General features: G+C 43.8%; 1 protein-coding gene across 2 annotated transcripts in view; it reads left to right on the top strand.

Moving 5' to 3' along the window:
* SMPD3 (sphingomyelin phosphodiesterase 3) overlaps positions 1 to 18,381 on the top strand; it is a 280,787-nt gene that overhangs the window by 69,978 nt on the left and 192,428 nt on the right. The window contains exon 1 of one of the 2 annotated variants that reach the window (XM_067471020.1): positions 2,677 to 2,741. The exons of the other annotated variant lie outside the window; for it this stretch is intronic. The gene's annotated coding sequence lies outside the window, so the exon portion shown is untranslated. Of the gene's footprint in view, positions 1 to 2,676; positions 2,742 to 18,381 lie in introns of those variants that run through there. 2 annotated transcript variants of the gene reach the window in all.

The following is an 18,381-nucleotide window of genomic DNA, read 5'->3' as shown; positions in this document are numbered from 1 at the left end:
TGGATCTGGACCAAACTTGGCATACATACCCAATATGTCTTGGTGGGTTTTGAGGGGAGTTGGCCTGGACGTTTGGGAGTTGTAGGTACTGGGATTTATAGTTCACTTGCAACCAGAGAGCAATCTGAACTCCACCAAATTGAACCAAACTAGTCACACAGAACCCACATAGCCAGCAAAATATATTGGAAATATTTAGGAAAAATTAACCTTGATTTGGGGGAGTTGTAGTTCACCTACATCCAGCGAGCATTGTGAACCCAAACACTGATGGATCTGGATCAACCTTTTTGCACACATAACTGTCGAAATTTGATTACTGGAGGAGTTTGGGTAGAACCGACCTTCCTTTCTGGGAGTTGTAGTTCATAGAGTTGGAAGAGACCTCGTGGGCCATCCAGTCCAACCACATTCTGCCAAGAAACAGGAAAATCACATTCAAAGAACCCCCAACAGATGGCCATCCAGCCTCTGTTTAAAAGCCTCCAAAGAAGGAGCCTCCACCACACTCCGGGACAGAGATTTCCACTGCTGAACGGCTCTCACAGTCAGGAAGTTCTTCCTCATGTTCAGATGGAATCTCCTCTCTTGTAGTTTGAAGCCATTGTTCCGCGTCCTAGTCTCCAAGGAAACAGAAAACAAGCTTGCTCCTTCCTCCCCATGACTTCCCCTCACATATTTATACATGGCTCTCATCGTGTCTCCTCTCAGCCTTCTCTTCTTCAGGCTAAACATATCCAGCTCTTTAAGCCACTCCTCATAGGGCTTGTTCTCCAGATCCTTGATCATTTTAGTTGCCCTTCTCTGGACTCACAGTCAGGGAAACCGTCACCTCCAACGATGATGGACCTGGACCAAACTTGGCACACAGAACCCCCTGACTAACTCAACCTACTGGAGGGGTTTGAGGGGACCGACTCACTATAGAGGAAGTTGTAGTTTACCCTACAGTCAGAGTTCACTGAACCCCACCGATGATGACTCTAGAGCAAACTTGCCAAACATAACAAACTTTAAGTACTGATGGAGTTTCTCAGAGTTAACTTGGCATGATGTGAGTTGTAGTTCACCCACAACCTTATACATTTTGGATGATTAAATATTGACTTTTTCAGATAAGCTGGGCAATGACAGGGACCCAAGCTAATAATAATAATAATAATAATAATAATAATAATAATAATAATAATAATTCAATTGAGGAGCAGAATTCCTGTTTGGGTAGCAATGCCCTCATTTTACCTTCTCCTGTTTGGATGGGAGAAGAGTATGCCTTGGACGCCATGCCAATGGTCCATGGCATTTTAAGAGTTATTATCTATATAAATAAAAATGCAGTGTTCGTTTGTGGGATTAACAGAACTCAAAAACCACTGGACGAATTGACACCAAATTTGGACACAAGACACCTAACACCCAATGTATGTCCTTCAATCAAAAATTTGATTTCGTCATTTGGGAGTTGTAGTTGCTGGGATTTATAGTTCACCTACAATCAAAGAGCGTTCCGAACCCCACTAACAATGGAATTGAACCAAACTTGGCACACAGTTCTCCCATGACCAACAGAAAATACTGGAAGGGTTTGGTGGGCATTGACCTTGAGTTTGGGAGTTGTAGTTCCCCTACATCCAGAGAGAACTGTGGACTGAAACAATGATGGATCTGGTCCAAACTTGGCATGAATATTCCATGCGCCCAAATATGAACACAGATGGCGTTTGGGGGAAATAGACCTTGACATTTGGGAGTTGTAGTCCTGGGATTTATAGTTCACCTACGGTCAATGCGCATTCTGAACCTCACCAACGATGAAATTGAACCAAACTCGGCACACAGTTCTCCCATGACCAACAGAAAATACTGAAAGGGTGTCCTTTGGTTTTGGAGTTGTAGTTCACCTACATCCAGAGATCACTGTGGACTCAAACAATGATGGATCTACACAAATACTCAATATGCCCAAACTCTACACAAATACTTAATATGCCCAAATGTGAACACTGGTGGAGTTTGGGGAAAATAGAATCTTGACATTTGGGAGTTGTTGCTGGGATTTATAGTTCACCTACAATCACAGAGTATTCTGAACCCCACCAACGATAGAATTGGGCCAAACCTCCCACACAGAACCCCCATGTGGACCACAGCAACACGTGGCAGTGGACGGCTAGTCAGTAAATATTTTCATTGGGTTGTTATAGGTTTTTCGGGCTGTCTGGCCATGTTCTAGAAGCATTCTCTCCTGACGTTTCGGCCACATCTTTGGCAGGCATTCTCAGAAGTTGTGAGAATGGACGAATTGAGATCTGTTGGAAACGAGGAAAATAGGATTTATATATCTGCAGAGTGTTCAGAATGGGAGAAAGAACTCTTGTCTGTTGGAAGTAGGTGTGAATGTTTCAATTGGCCACCTTGATTAGCATTTGATGGCCCGACAGTTTCAAGGTGTGGCTTCTTACTGCCTATTTTTGAAATGAAATATTTTCATTCTTGTTACTTGTGAGAAACAGGCAAATAAAGATGGTCACAGTCGGGGACTTACATTACGGGAACTAAGGAACCTTCCAAGCTTTGGGTTTTTAAAAATGCCTGGCCAAAGTTTGCAAGCGAGGGTTGTCCTCTGCAAAAAACCAGGCATAAAGCACCCTTTGTTCCGTTGCGGTGTTCTTAAGGCTCTGCCATTCGCTTCCTCTTTGACAACCTTGGAGAAGCTGCGAAAGAGAACTTCCAGTTATTGGGTATGTAGCGGCAAGCTGCTCTTTTAAACCTCCATCTGGTTTTTGGGGATTTTTTTTTAACATTTCAATTTTTGTCATTTTCTGTTGCTGTTTTTTTTAGTGCATTGATCTTGATTGTCTCCAAGGTTCATTGAAAGGATGTATTTTAACACTTGAATTTTGGGGGCTGCTGCTGATGAAATTAATCATAATTTCATTAAGTTAGTGTCTAGAACAGCCATGGACAAACTTTCTAACTTGGGGCCGCATGTTAGCACTCCTTGCTAGGTGGACTAGCTGTCCGGTGATGGAAGGAAGGAAGGAAAGGAGGAAGGAAAGAGAGAAGGAAGGAAGGATGAAAGGGAGGAAGGGGAGGATGGAAAGAGAAAGAGGGAGTGAGGGAAGGAGGGATGAAAGAGGGAAGGAAGGAAAGACAGAAGGGAAGGATGAAACGGTGGAAGGGAAGGATGAAGGAAAGAAAGATGGAAGGAAGGTCGAAAGGGAGGAAGACAAGGATGGAAGGAAGGAAGGATAAAGAAAAGGATAAAGAAAAGAGAGAAGGAAGGAAAGACAAAAAGGAAGGAAGGCAGGAAGGATGAAACAGTGGAAGGGAAGGATGGAAGGAAGGGAAGGAGGAAGGAAAAAGGAAAGGAAGAAAAGGATGAAGACAATGGAGGAAGGAAGGGAGGAAGGAAGGAAGAAAGGATGAAGAGAAAGAAGGAAAGATAAAGGACAGAGAAGGAAAGAAAGACAAAAGGGAAGGAAGGAAGGAAGGAAGGAAGGAAGGAAGGAAGGAAGGAAGGAAGGAAGGAAGGAAGAAAGGAGAAAGAGGGAGAGAGGGAAAGAAAGGACAAAAGTGAGGAAAGAGAAAGAGGGAAGGAGGGAGGAAAGAGGGATAAAAAGAAAGACAAAAGGGAGGGAGGGAGGGAGGGAGGGAGGGAAGGAAGGAAGGAAGGAAGGAAGGAAGGAAGGAAGGAAGGAAGGAAGGAAGGAAGAAACAGTGGAAGGGAAGGATGGAAGGAGGAAGGAAAAAGGGAAGGAAGAAAGGGGTGAAGAGAAGGAAGGAAGGAAGGGATAAAGGAAAGCAAGAGGGAAAGAAAGACAAAAGGGATGGAAGGAGAAATAGAGAGGGAGGAAGAAAAGAGGGAAGAAAAGAAGGACAAAAAGTTGAAAGGGAAGGATGGAAAGAGAAAGAGGTAGGGAAGGGAGGGAGGTAAAAAGGAAGGAAAGAGAGAAGGAAGAAAAGACAAAAGGGAGGGAAGGGGAGAAGGATGAAAGGGTGGAAGGGAAGGAAGAGAAGACAAAAGGGAAGGAAGGAGGGAGGGAGGAAAGGGAAGGAAGGTCCACACTAAGCCATGAAAACTCATTCGCTGACCTTGAGGGTGCATCTATATGTTAGAATTAATGCAGTTTGGCTCCACTTTAATTGCCATGGCCTAAGGCTATTGAACCATGAGAGGTGTAGACTAGCATCCTGTGGGAGGCTTCTCACATGTCTCCGCATGGGAAGCTGGAGCTGGCAGATGGGAGCTCACCTTGCTTGGTGTTAGAATTAATGCAGTTTGGCCCCACTTTAAATGCCATGGCCTAATGCTATTGAACCATGAGAGGTGTAGACTAGCATCCTGTGGGAGGTTTCTCGCATGTCTCCGCATGGGAAGCTGGAGCTGGCAGATGGGAGCTCACCCTGCTCGGTGGTAGAATTAATGCAGTTTGGCCCCACTTTAATTGCTATGGCCTAATGCTATTGAACCATGAGAGGTGTAGACTAGCATCCTGTGGGAGGCTTCTCGCATGTATCCGCATGAGAAGCTGGAGCTGACAGACGGGAGTTCACCCTGCTCGGTGTTAGAATTGATGCAGTTTGGCTCCACTTTAATTGCCATGGCCCAATGCTATTGAACCATGAGAGGTGTAGACTAGCATCCTGTGGGAGGTTTCTCGCATGTCTCCGCATGAGAAGCTGGAGCTGGCAGACAGGAGCTCACGCTGCTTGGCGTTAGAATTAATGCAGTTTGGCTCCACTTTAATTGCCATGGCCTAATGCTATTGAACCATGAGAGGTGTAGACTAGCATCCTGTAGGAGGTGTTTTGCATGTCTCTGCATGAGAAGCTGGAGCCGACAGACGGGAGCTCACCTTGCTCGGTGTTAGAATCAATGCAGTTTGGCCCCACTTTAATTGCCATGGCCTAATGCTTCTGAACCATGAGGTGTAGACCAGCATCCTGTGGGAGGCTTCTCGCATGTCTCCGCATGAGAAGCTGGAGCTGACAGACGGGAGCTCACCCTGCTCGGTGTCAAAGGCCTTTCCAAGGTCAGTGAATGACACGGACAGAGGTTGTAACATTATGCCCTTTCCTGATCTTACAGCATTAAATCTCCGGTTCTAAAATCCGCAACCATTAATTAAAAGTCGGTGGAGGGATCACAATGTAATACGGTTAATAATATCAAGTGCATCTCAGTGTTCTTTCAAAAGCCACGGCATAATTTGTGTCTGTACAATCTCGATATGTCATTATTAAAATACTTCCCACCCACTCTCCAAAGGGAAGGATGTTAAATGCAATTGAATTTTTAATTGAATACCAAGCGAGTGATAAGAATAAATGAAGTGCCTGGCTGGATCAGGCCAAAGTTCACCGCACTCCTTTCCCATTTTCTTTCTTCGGCAAAAGCCGGATATGTGCCACTTAGAAGACTAAAAGCGGGGAAGAAAATCAGTAGCCATCTCTGACATCGGTGCCCCATTTCATCCAAAGGCATGCAAACGCCAAGTGAGAATGAATGGCCTATAAAGTTGGCATCCCATTGGGTGAGATCATGGGTGCATCTACACCAGTGTTTCTCAATCTGGGGGTCGGGACCCCTGGGGAGGGGGTCACAAGGAGGTGTCACCGAAGACCACAGAAAACACAGTATTTTTTTGTTGGGTCATAGGGTTCTGTGTGGGAAGTTTGCCCCAATTCTGTCGTTGGTGGGGTTCAGAACGCTCTTTGATTGTAGGTGAACTAGAAATCCCAGCAACTACAACACCCAAATGTCAAGGTCTATTTTCCCCAGACTCCACTGGTGTTTACATTTGGACATATTGTAATAATAATAATAATAATAATAATAATACAACAGCAAAACAGCAGAGAGGAAACAACCAGGCACATCTTAACACCTCTCAACAGGGGATTTTCCCAGGCTCAGCCAGGCCTTCAAATGCTAATGAAGGTGATCAGTTGAAACATTCACACCTAGCTCCAGCAGGGAAGAGCTCTTTGCCCCACCCCAGCCATTCCACAGATATATAAACCCATTGTCCTAATTCCAACAGACCTCACTACCTCTGAGGATGCTTGCCATAGATGCAGGCGAAACGTCAGGAGAAATGCCTCTAGAACATGGCCCTATAGCCCGAAAAAACCCACAAAAACCTAATAATAATAATAATAATAATAAGTTGTATTGAGTATATTAATAATAAGTATTTTAAGTAATAAGTAATTAAGTAATTAAGTATATTAAGTTACTTAATATACTTAATCAAGTTACTTAGGTATATTAAGCTACTTAATTACTTAATTAAGTATATTAAGTAATATAATACTATTATTAATAATAATAACAATAATAATTAATAAGTTGTATTGAGTATAGTAATAATAATAAGCATATTAATAAGTATATTAAGTAATTATAAGTCATTAAGTATATTAATTAATTAAGTATATTATGTTACTTAATTAAGTAATTAAGTAACTTAATATACTTAAGTAACTTAAGTAACATAATTACTTATAATTAATTAAGTAATTAAGTATATTAAGTGAGTAATATAAGTATATTATTATTAATATTACTTTTTTTTTGTCGTGTCAGGAGCAACCGCTCCTGTTGTGAGAGAATTGGCCGTCTGCAAGGACGTTGCCCAGGGACGCCCGGATGATTTCTGATGTTTTATCATCCTTGTGGGAGGCTTCTCTCATGTCCCCGCATGAGGAGCTGGAGCCGATAGAGGGAGCTCATCCGCCTCTACCGGGATTCGAACGTGCGACCTGTCGGTCTTCAGTCCTGCCAGCACAGGCTTTAACCCACTGCGCCACCGGGGGCTCCACATTAATATTACTAATAATAAATAAGTCGTATTGAGGATAATAATAATAATAATAATAATAATAATAATAATAATAATAATTTGTATTGAGTATATTTAGTATTTGTGCCAAGTTTGGTCCAGGTCCATCATTGTTTGAGTCCACAGTGCTCTCTGGATGTAGGTGAACTACAACTCCAAAACTCAAGGTTAATGCTCACCAAACCCTTCCAGTATTTTCTGTTGGTCATGGAAGTTCTGTGTGCCAAGTTTGTTTCAAATCTATCGTTCGTGGAGTTCAGAATGCTCTTTGATTGTTGGTAAACTATAAATCCCAGCAACTACAACTCCCAAGTGACAAAATCAATGCTCCCCAACCCCAACAGTATTCAAATTTGGCATTTTCAGGTATTTGTGCCAAATTTGGTCCAGTGAATGAAGATACATCTTGCACATCAGATATTTACATCACGATTCATAACAGTGGCAAAATTGGAGTTATGAAGTAGCAACGAAAATAATGTTATGGTTGGGGGTCACCACAACATGAGGAACTGCATTAAGGGGTCGCTGCATTAGGAAGGTTGAGAACCACTGATCTACACTGTAGAATTAATCCAGTTTGACTCTACTTTGATTGCCATGACTCAGTGCTGTGGAAACGTGGAAATTTTCGTTTCGCAAGGTCTTTCTTTATAAGGTCATCATAAATCAGGAATGACTTGAAGACACGCTACAATACAAAACCAACCACCCATTATGCCACAAATCAGGAAATTAAAGGACATGAAACATTAATTGCTCCTCAACCGGCGAATGTCACTGTTGTTTAAAGCAATCCAAGTGGCTTTTAAAAATCATTGTTTAAAAATTTAGCAAGGAATTTGGGTCACCCATGAATTTTGAATGAGCTATTCCCAAGTGCTGATAATGACATTAAATAATACAAAGTTTTCGAAAAATGGCTTTGAGAGAAGAACAACTTTGTGGCTTGTCGAAGGCTGTCATGGCTGGAATCACTAGGTTCTTGTGGGTTTTTTCGGGCTATAGAGCCATGTTCTAGAGGCATTTCTCCTGACGTTTCGCCTGCAAAACCAGGCACAGATTAACACCTCCCAGCAACAGATTTTCCCAGGCTCAGGCAGGCCTTCAAATGCTAATGAAGGTGATCAGCTAAATATTCACACCTAGCTCCAACAGACAAGCGTCCTTTGTCCCTCCGTGGTCATTCCACAGATATATAAACCCATTTTTCCTACTTCCAACAGACCTCACAACCTCTGAGGATGCTTGCCATAGATGCAGGCGAAACGTCAGGAGAAATGCCTCTAGAACATGGCTCTATAGCCCGAAAAACCCCACAAGAACCTAACTTCGTGGCTATTTTTAAACCGCGATTCTTGAGAGAAGATATAATTTTTCCAGATGCGAGCGAAGCTTGCCCCAAGTCGAAGCAGCCCACAATCTGGTTTGTGTCTTCTTTTTCCTCTTTCGTAATTAGGAACCTAGCCAAGCAATACGGCAGAAGAAAACTTAATTTCTTGCTTTAATTTAATATGAATATAGAGCGCTGCTGGGAACATATCACAAACACCATCGCTTTTTTTGCATTCAGCACTTGGGAAGCTCTCCCAGATTGCCAGCCAGAAGCGACTCCTTTTCAATGGAGAGGAATGGTTACATTGCATAATAATAATAATAATAATAATAATAATAATAATAATAACCATCATCATCCCAGGATTGCAGAGAAACAACTGGAGAAGCTGACACGATATGAGGATTTAAAGATCAAACTGCAAAGACTCTGGCACAACCCAGTCAAGGTGGTCGGCACACTGGGTGCAGTGCCTAAAGACCTTGGCCTGCACTTAAACACAATCGGCACTGACAAAATTACCAACTGCCAGCTGCAGAATCATAGAATCAAAGAGTTGGAAGAGACCTCATGGGCCATCCAGTCCAACCCCCTGCCAAGAAGCAGGAATATTGCATTCAAATCACCCCTGACAGATGGCCATCCAGCTTCTGCTTAAAAGCTTCCAAAGAAGGAGCCTCTACCACACTCCGGGGCAGAGAGTTCCACTGCTGAACGGCTCTGTCTGCTGCGGACTCATCTTGTTGTGTTTCTAATAATAATAATAATAATCATCATCATCATCATCATCAGGTATCAGCCATTGATTGAGGTTCTGGGTTTTTGCCTGCCACTTTTGGACTCTCGCTTGCTGGGTGTTCCAGCGAGTGTCTCTGTAGATCTTAGAAAACTATTTCTTGATTTAAGTTGTTGATGTGCTGGCTGATACCCAAACAAGGGATGAGCTGGAGATGTCACTGCCTTGGTCCTTTCACTATTGGCTGCTACTTCCCGGCGGATGTCAGGTGGTGCAATAATGGTTAGACAGTGTAATTTCTCTAGTGGTGTAGGGCGCAGACACCGTATGACAATGCGGCATGTCTCATTAAGAGCCACATCCACTGTTTTAACGTGGTGTGATGTGTTCCACACTGGGCATGCATACTCAGTAGCGGAGTAGCATAGTGCAAGGGCAGATGTCTTCACTGTGTCTGGGTGTTATCCCCAGGTTGTGCCAGTCAGCTTTTGTATAATATTGTTTCTAGCACCCACTTTTTCCTTGATATTCAGGCAGTGATTCTTGTAGGTCAGAGCACGGTCCAGAGAGACTCCCAGGCATTTGGGTGTGCTGCAATGCTCCAGTGGGATTCCTTCCCAGGTCATCCTCAGAGCTCGGGGTGCTTGTCTGTTCTGAAAGTGAAAAGCACATGTCTGTGTTTTAGATGGATTAGGGATCGGCTGGTTTTCCCTGTAATAGGCAGTAAGAGCACCTAGAGCTTCAGAGAGCTTCTGTTCTACCATCTCAAAGCTCCCTGCTTGAGCAGTAATGGCACGATCATCAGCATAGATGAAGCTCTCTGTCCCTTCTGACAGTGGCTGGTCATTTGTGTAGATGTTGAACATGGATGGAGCAAGCACGCTCCCCTGAGGCAGGCCGTTCTTCTGTTTCCGCCATCTGCTTCTCTGGCCCTGGAACTCAACAAAAAAGCTCCTGTTTTGTAGCAGGTTTCCTATGAGGCGGGTGAGACGGTCGTCCTTTGTGATATTATACATTTTTCTCAGGAAGAAGGCCGTGGTTTACGGTATCATAAGCCGCTGACAGGTATGAAGACATCTCCTGTGATCTGCTGCCTTTCAAAGCCATCTTCTATGTGCTGAGTCATAGAATCATAGAATCATAGAATCATAGAATCAAAGAGGTGGAAGAGACCTCATGGGCCATCCAGTCCAACCCCCTGCCAAGAAGCAGGAATATTGCATTCAAATCACTCCTGACAGATGGCCATCCAGCCTCTGTTTAAAAGCTTCCAAAGAAGGAGCCTCCACCACACTCCGGGGCAGAGAGTTCCACTGCTGAACGGCTCTCACAGTCAGGAAATTCTTCCTCATGTTCAGATGGAATCTCCTCTCTTGTAGTTTCAAGCCATTGTTCCGCATCCTAGTCTCCAGGGAAGCAGAAAACAAGCTTGCTCCCTCCTCCCTGTGGCTTCCTCTCACATATTTATACATGGCTATCATATCCCCTCTCAGCCATCTCTTCTTCAGGCTAAACATGCCCAGCTCCTTAACCTTAAAGGGTTTGTTCTCCAGACCCTTTATCATTTTAGTCGCTCTCCTCTTCTTCGGAGCTTCGGAGAGCTTCTGTTCAACCATCTCAAAGCTCCCTGCTTGAGCAGTAATGGCACGATCATCAGCATAGATGTAGCTCTCTGTCCCTTCTGGCAGTGGCTGGTCATTTGTGTAGATGTTGAACATGGATGGAGCAAGCACGCTCCCCTGAGGCAGGCCGTTCTTCTGTTTCCGCCATTTGCTTCTCTGGCCCTGGAACTCAACAAAGAAGCTCCTGTTTTGTAGCAGGTTTCCTATGAGACGGGTGAGATATTAGTCCTTTGTGATATTATACATTTTTCTCAGGAAGAAGGCCGTGGTTTACGGTATCATATGCCGCTGACAGGTCTATGAAGACAGCTCCTGTGATCTGCTGCCTTTCAAAGCCATCTTCTATGTGCTGAGTCAGGTTCAGCACTTGCGATGTGCAGCTTTTGCCTTTTCTGAAGCCAGCTTGCTGTGGAATCAGACAGGGGTCTATTTTTTCCATAATTCTATGCAAAATAAGTCTCTCCAGAACTTTGTAGGGGTGGCACAACAGGGAGATCTGTTCTGTATGATGATTATGATGCCAGAGTTTTGAAGGGACAGTAATATGTCCGAAGTGACCGAAGGAGAATTTTGGGAAGATGAATGGTTGCATTTCTTTTAGGCTTGTGATTGGAACTCAAGTCTCTTTGCTCCAGTCCTAGAACTCCGTGTACCTAACACAGAACACTTATGCATTTGGCTTTTTGAAAACCAACACAGCCCCAAAATACCTCCTGCTTTAGGGAAGCAAACTTATCCTTTTGCATCTTAATTACCTATTTCACTAGCTGAGCACATCTCTTCTTGTTCCCTAAGAGGTTCCCTTTCAGATGAAGCTGAATGCCTTCATTTAGGCTGCAGTTTGGCCTCAAACACATTCATCTTGCACCCTGTGTTTCTGCTTTTTTCATGGGAACAGCTCCTTCCCTTTAACTCTGCCCTCAATAATAGACCTTTTTTGGGGTAAGTTCCTGCCTTAACCAGGAATGAATGGCAAGTGTGAATTTTCTGGCTGTTTTGGAGGCTTGAATTTCAACTGTAGGAAATCATGCTCAGCCCCAAAAGACAATTAGCCTGGAAGCGGGTCTTACATGAATGACTCCTATTTAAAAAATGATTTTCGGTTCGAGTAAAGGCAAAGGGGGGAAAAAAGAGCCTAATTTCTAGATTGGAAAAATTCCCCGCCAATTTTGCACGCTGGTTTATTGTCGTGTTGAGCACCGATGACTCAACCGCCAAGCCCTGTACCACAATTATGATAAAGAGGCTTGGTTTCTAGCCACATGTTTGCCCTCCGTATGAAAGTACCGAGAAGAAAACCTGGCCTTAAGCAACCCGAGAAGAAAACCTAAGGGAGCCGCACACGCCGCCGATTTAAAGAAATTGCAACAACTCTGTACCTCTTTAGTCTTGGCAGGGAGCTGATTGCCGGAGTGTGTCTGCTGACATTTCCAAAGCCCAGGGGTGGATTCGAGCTCCTCCTCATGACCTGAAAACTTTCCCCTGAACTGCCCCAAGCTGAAAGTAGAACTGGTCAAAAGAATACCGGCACTGTGCATGTTTACTTGGGAACGGGACTTCGGTGTGGTTTCCTGCCATATAGAGAGAGCCATTGGTCCCCAAATGGATCCTACTTTCATGCCAACGTTGCTATTTGCGTCTCCTGTGTCTTGTCTTGCAATCATGGAAAACAAGTGGTGCTAACATTTATTCCTCCATCCTTTTTTTTAAGGCAGGGTTTCTCAAACTTTTTCAAGCATAGAATCATAGAATCATAGAGTTGGAAGAGACCTCATGGGCCATCCAGTCCAACCCCCTGCCAAGAAGCAGGAATATTGCATTCAAATCACCCCTGACAGATGGCCATCCAGCCTCTGCTTAAAAGCTTCCAAAGAAGGAGCCTCCACCATACTCCGGGGCAGAGAGTTCCACTGCTGAACGGCTCTCACAGTCAGGAAGTTCTTCCTAATGTTCAGATGGAATCTCCTCTCTTGTAGTTTGAAGCCATTGTTCCGCGTCCTAGTCTCCAAGGAAGCAGAAAACAAGCTTGCTCCCTCCTCCCTGTGGCTTCCTCTCACATATTTATACATGGCTATCATATCTCCTCTCAGCCTTCTCTTCTTCAGGCTAAACATGCCCAGTTCCCTAAGCCGCTCCTCATAGGGCTTGTTCTCCAGACCCTTGATCATTTTAGTCGCCCTCCTCTGGACACATTCCAGCTTGTAAATATCTCTCTTGAATTGTGGTGCCCAGAATTGGACACAATATTCCAGATGTGGTCTAACCAAAGCAGAATAGAGGGGTAGCATTACTTCCTTAGATCTGGACACTATGCTCCTATTGATGCAGGCCAAAATCCCATTGGCTTTTTTTGCCGCCACATCACATTCCTGGCTCATGTTTAATTTGTTGTCCACGAGGACTCCAAGATCTTTTTCACACGTACTGCTCTCGAGCCAGGCATTGTCCCCCATTCTGTATCTTTGCATTTCATTTTTTCTGCCAAAGTGGAGTATCTTGCATTTGTCACTGTTGAACTTCATTTTGTTAGTTTTGGCCCATCTCTCTAATCTGTCAAGATCGTTTTGAATCCTGCTCCTGTCCTCTGGACTATTGGCTATCCCTCCCACTTTGGTGTCGTCGGCAAACTTGATGATCCTGCCTTCTAGCCCTTCATCTAAGTCATTAATAAAGATGTTGAACAGGACCGGGCCCAGGACGGAACCCTGCGGCACTCCACTTGTCACTTCTTTCCAAGATGAAGAGGAAGCATTAGTGAGCACTCTCTGTGTTCGTCCACTTAACCAATTACAGATCCACCTCACCGTAGTTTTGCCTAGCCCACATTGGAGCTCCAAGAAATATTATTATATTATATTATATTATATTATATTATATTATAGGTTTCTGCTTGACATTAAGTCTAGTCGAGTCCAACACTGAGGGGTAGTGCTCATCTCCATTTCTAAGCCAGAGCCATCTACTACTGAGCCCAGACACCATCCCATAAATGCAGATTGTTGTACCATCTATATAAATAAAAATGTAATGTTTGTTTGTGGGATTAACATAACTCAAAAAACACTGGACAAATTGACACCAAATTTGGACACAATACACCTATCAGCCCAATGAGTGGAAGCCCCCGGTGGCGCAGTGGGTTAAACCCCTGTGCCGGCAGGACTGAAGACCGACAGGTCGCAGGTTCGAATCCAGGGAGAGGCGGATGAGCCCCCTCTATCAGCTCCAGCTCCTCATGCGGGGAGATGAGAGAAGCCTCCCACAAGGATGATAGAAACATCAAAATCATCCGGGCGTCCCCTGGGCAACGTCCTTGCAGACGGCCAATTCTCTCACAACAGGATGCTCCTGACACAACAACAACAAAAAAAAGGCCAATGACTGTTCATCACCCCTAAAAAAAACCAAACACACACACCCCAGTGGAGCAGACTTAAAACCCCCAATATACACCATATATACATATACACATACACTCATATACATATACACATGCACACATTCATACACACACGTATATATATGTGCACAAACACACACAAATATACACATATACACACATACATACACACATATATACACATGCACACATGCCTGCATGCATATATATATATATACATATACATACACAAATATATACACACAAATATGTATACAGACAAGCACACACATATACACAAATGCCCCAAGCTGAAAGTAGAACTGGTCAAAAGAATACCGGCACTGTGCATGTTTACTTGGGAATGGGACTTTGGTGTGGTTTCCTGCCATATAGAGAGAGCCATTGGTCCCCAAATGGATCCTACTTTCATGCCAACGTTGCTATTTGCGTCTCCTGTGTCTTGTCTTGCGATCCTGGAAAACAAGTGGTGCTAACATTTATTTCTCCATCTTTTTTTAAGGCAGGGGTTCTCAAACATTTTCAGACACTGAGCCCTTTTTGAAGCAAAAGTTTCTCATGGAGCTCTAAGAAATATTATTATATTATATATTATAGTGTGTGAGTGTGTATATCTATATAAATAAAATGCAACGTTCGTTTGTGGGATTAACAGAACTGAAAAACCACTGGATGAATTGACACCAAATTTGGACACAAGACACCTAACAACCCAATGTATGTCCTTCACTAAAAAAAGATTTTATCATTTGAGAGTTGTAGTTGCTGGGATTTATAGTTTACCTACAATCAAAGAGCATTCTGAACCCTACCAACGATGGAATTGAACCAATCTTGGCACACAGAACCCCCATACTTAAGGCCATCCAGTCCAACTCTCTTCAACAGGGCAAGAAAACATAATCAAAGCTCTCCTGACAAACAGCCATCCAGTCATATAGATAAATATATATGATTCGCGCACACAGATGTAGTATCCTAGATTTGAAAGGGACCCCTAAAGAAGGACAATGATATGTTGCCTGTTACAGAGTAGGCAAACCAGACAATCTCTACATCAACACTGACAAATAGACACCTCCTAGGTCATGTGGCTGGCATGACTACACGGAGTGCCAATACCTTCCCTTCGGAGTGGTAGCTATTGATCTTGTCTTAATTTGGCTTAATGTGCTTTGACCTGCATCTTCTCCCGCAGTGAGGACATTGGTTTCCAGGTGGAAGGCGGTCTCAGTCGGGGTTGGCTTGGCGCGCCTTCCTCTTGGCACATTTCTCTCTTTCACCCTCCATTCGTGCCTCTTCAAATTCTGCAGCACTGCTGGTCACAGCTGACCTCCAGCTGGAGTGCTCAAGGGCCAGGGCTTCCCAGTTCTCAGTGTCTATGCCAGAGTCTTTAAGGTTGGCTTTAAGCCCATCTTTCAATCTCTTCTCCTGCCCACCAACATTCCGTTCTCCGTTCTTGAGCTCGGAGTAGAGCAACTGCTTTGAGAGATGGTGGTTGGGCATCTGGACAATGTGGCCGGTCCAGCGAAGTTGATGGTGGAGGCCCATTGCTTCAGTGCTGGTGGTCTTTGCTTCTTCCAGCACACTGACGTTTGTCCACTTGTCTTCCCAAGAGATTTGCAGGATTCTCCAGAGACAGCACTGATGGAATCGTTCCAGGAGTTGCATATGATGTCTGTAGACAGTCCACGTTTCGCAGGCATATAGCAGGGTGGGGAGGACAATAGCTTTATAGACAAGCACCTTGGTATCCCTACAGATGTCCCAGTCATCAAACACTTTCTGCTTCATTTGGAAAAATGCTGCACTCGCAGAGCTCAGGCGGTGTTGTATTTTGGTGTTGATGTTGACGTCTGTAGACAGTCCACGTCTCGCAGGCATATTGGACATGGCTCTGCTTTCCCTGTTTTCAGTGCATGCAATATACTTAGGAGATAGAACAACTCAGAGTCAACTAGTGAATTTTATATAGAGTTCTAACTCTTTCTGGAATGCATCTCCATTGTAGAATTTATGCAGTTCGACACCACTTGAATGCCATGGCTCAATGCTATAGAACCCTGAGTGTTGTAGCTTGGCATGGGCAGGTGCCTCTTTGGCAGGGAAGGTTCAAGACCTTGTCAAACTACAACTCCCAGGACTCCATTGCAATTAGATGGGCATAACTTGCACACGAGTAAGAGAACAACAGGATTCTTGCTATAGGCTCTCTTTCTGCAAACAGTGAATCCTCTTAGTGCACTCCGTTAGCTGTTGGATTTTTTCCAGGGTTGTGCAGGACCACTGGCCGCACATAAATCTCTCCTGGCATATTTACCCCTTTATTTGATCTCCTTGTAAATGTTTCATTTGCCTACTAGCCTGATTTGCTTCACTTAAGCGTTGAAAATGGCCCTGTCTCTTGCAAAGACAAAGAGACACCCTATTTCTCACCCAGGAGTTTCCCATACTGCTCTGTTTACCTGAATACACTGGTTGCTAAATATAGGAAGATTTGGGCAGAGTGGGGGGAGCTTCAAGGTGCAAATATTTGGATGCCCAGCTACACTGTTGGACTGTTCCGATCTTTACATTTGTGGTGGAATTAGAGATGTGTGCACACAAGATTTTTATTATACACAGGGACCAAAGCTTTTGAAATGAATGAGAACTGTGTAGTCACACAGTTATAGCTTCTATGTATATTTGTGTGCATGTGTATGTGTGTGTATATGACACAGTCTTGAGAAATGGGACACTTCTTTGACTTAGCAAGACTTACTTACTTGCTTGCTTGCTTAGGCAATCCCTCATTGTCCGAGTAGGATTGTCTTCCAAGATCAGTGTACTGAGAGACAGGGCCTGCTCAGTGGTGGCCCCTCGGCTGTGGAACACCCTTCCTACAGATATTAGATCGGTCCCCTCCCTGTTAGCATTTCGGAGGAAAGTGAAGACCTGGTTGTTTGAGTATTTAAATAGGCAGTGTTGTGATGGCACGAGTGGCACCACCTATGTGTAGAACTGTTAGTTGCAAGATTTAAACTGTTGTATCATGCTTAATCCTTCCTTTTTACCCTGCTTATGTATAGTTGGATTGATTGGTTATTTATAGTTGTCAATCAGTGTTGTTTGCACCAGTTGAATTGCTTTCTCAAGCTCAATTGTTTGGCTCCACCTCTTCCTGGAGGAGGGGAGTGCTTCCCTTTTTTCATTCTGCCATCAGAGTTTCTATCAGATGGATGTGAGTAAGAGACTTGGCTCTAAAAGCCCCTACTTAAATTACCTCTCAGTACCAATTCTAAGGTTTTTTACCCTTGGGACTCATGCTTTATGTCCAGATCGTCATGGACAACATTGAGGAGACCCAAGCGCCTTCAAACCAGTTCTTTTGGCACCAGAGGAAGGTTTTGTCCCTTCAACATAGGTCTTTGGACTGGGGTTGTGTTTATTCCGATATTCATAGCCATTGAGGAAAGAGGAAACAGGAAAAGCTTCTCAGCTGCAAACTCCTTGGACTTCAGAGATTGTGAAGTATATTTCCTTTATCCCTGTTGAAACATCAAGCTTATGCCTGAGAAAGATAACTCATTGTGAACAATAAATACCATTTCGAGTTATCTGTTGTGTTTTGGTCTTTGGGAGTTCCAGTTTCCTATAGGAGGGCAAAAAACAATCCCTGGGGAAAGATGCCATGTCCATGCCTCTTTCATTAAGAGTTATAGCTGTCAGGCGCGACAGCACAAGTGTAATGAATATAGGAATATGGAACAATGGATGATGAGATTAGATCTTGATTCTACCTATGTGACGCTAATGAGATGTTGTATTGATGTTTATTATGCTATTGTTTTAATTGTTTTTAACTGTTTATATGATGTTCGAGCATTGAATGTTGCTATTGTAAACTGCTTTGAGACACCCAAGGGCTGAGGAAAGCAGCATATAAATGGAGTAAATAAATAAATACTGGCGATGGGTCCATAGGTGACTGTGGAGCCCGATTATTGACCTGCATCTTTTCCCACAGTGAGGGCATTTGTTTCCAGGTAGAAGGCGGTCCCAGTCGGGGTTGGCTTGACGTGCCTTCCTCTTAGCACGTTTCTCTCTTTCACCCTCCATTCATGCCTCTTCAAATTCTACAGCACTGCTGGTCACAGCTGACCTCCAGCTGGAGCCCTCATGGGCCAGGGCTTCCCAATTCTCAGTGTCTATGCCAGAGTTTTTAAGGTTGGCTTAAAGCCCATCTTTCAATCTCTTTTCCTGCCCACCAACATTCCATTTTCTGTTCTTGAGTTCGGAGTATAATACTACTAGTACTACTACTACTAATAATAATAGTAATAAAACTTTATTTATACCCCGCCACCATCTCCCCAAGAGACTCGGAGTGGCTTACATGAGGCCAAGCCCAACAGTACATCAATAAACAAAAGCAATAAACAAAAACAATAAATACA

This window comes from Anolis sagrei, chromosome 8, assembly GCF_037176765.1.
Source record: "Anolis sagrei isolate rAnoSag1 chromosome 8, rAnoSag1.mat, whole genome shotgun sequence".
NCBI classification, from domain to species: domain Eukaryota; kingdom Metazoa; phylum Chordata; class Lepidosauria; order Squamata; family Dactyloidae; genus Anolis; species Anolis sagrei.
The sequence above is the reverse complement of the archived record's forward strand: the minus strand, read 5'-3'. Positions and strand labels throughout refer to the sequence as shown.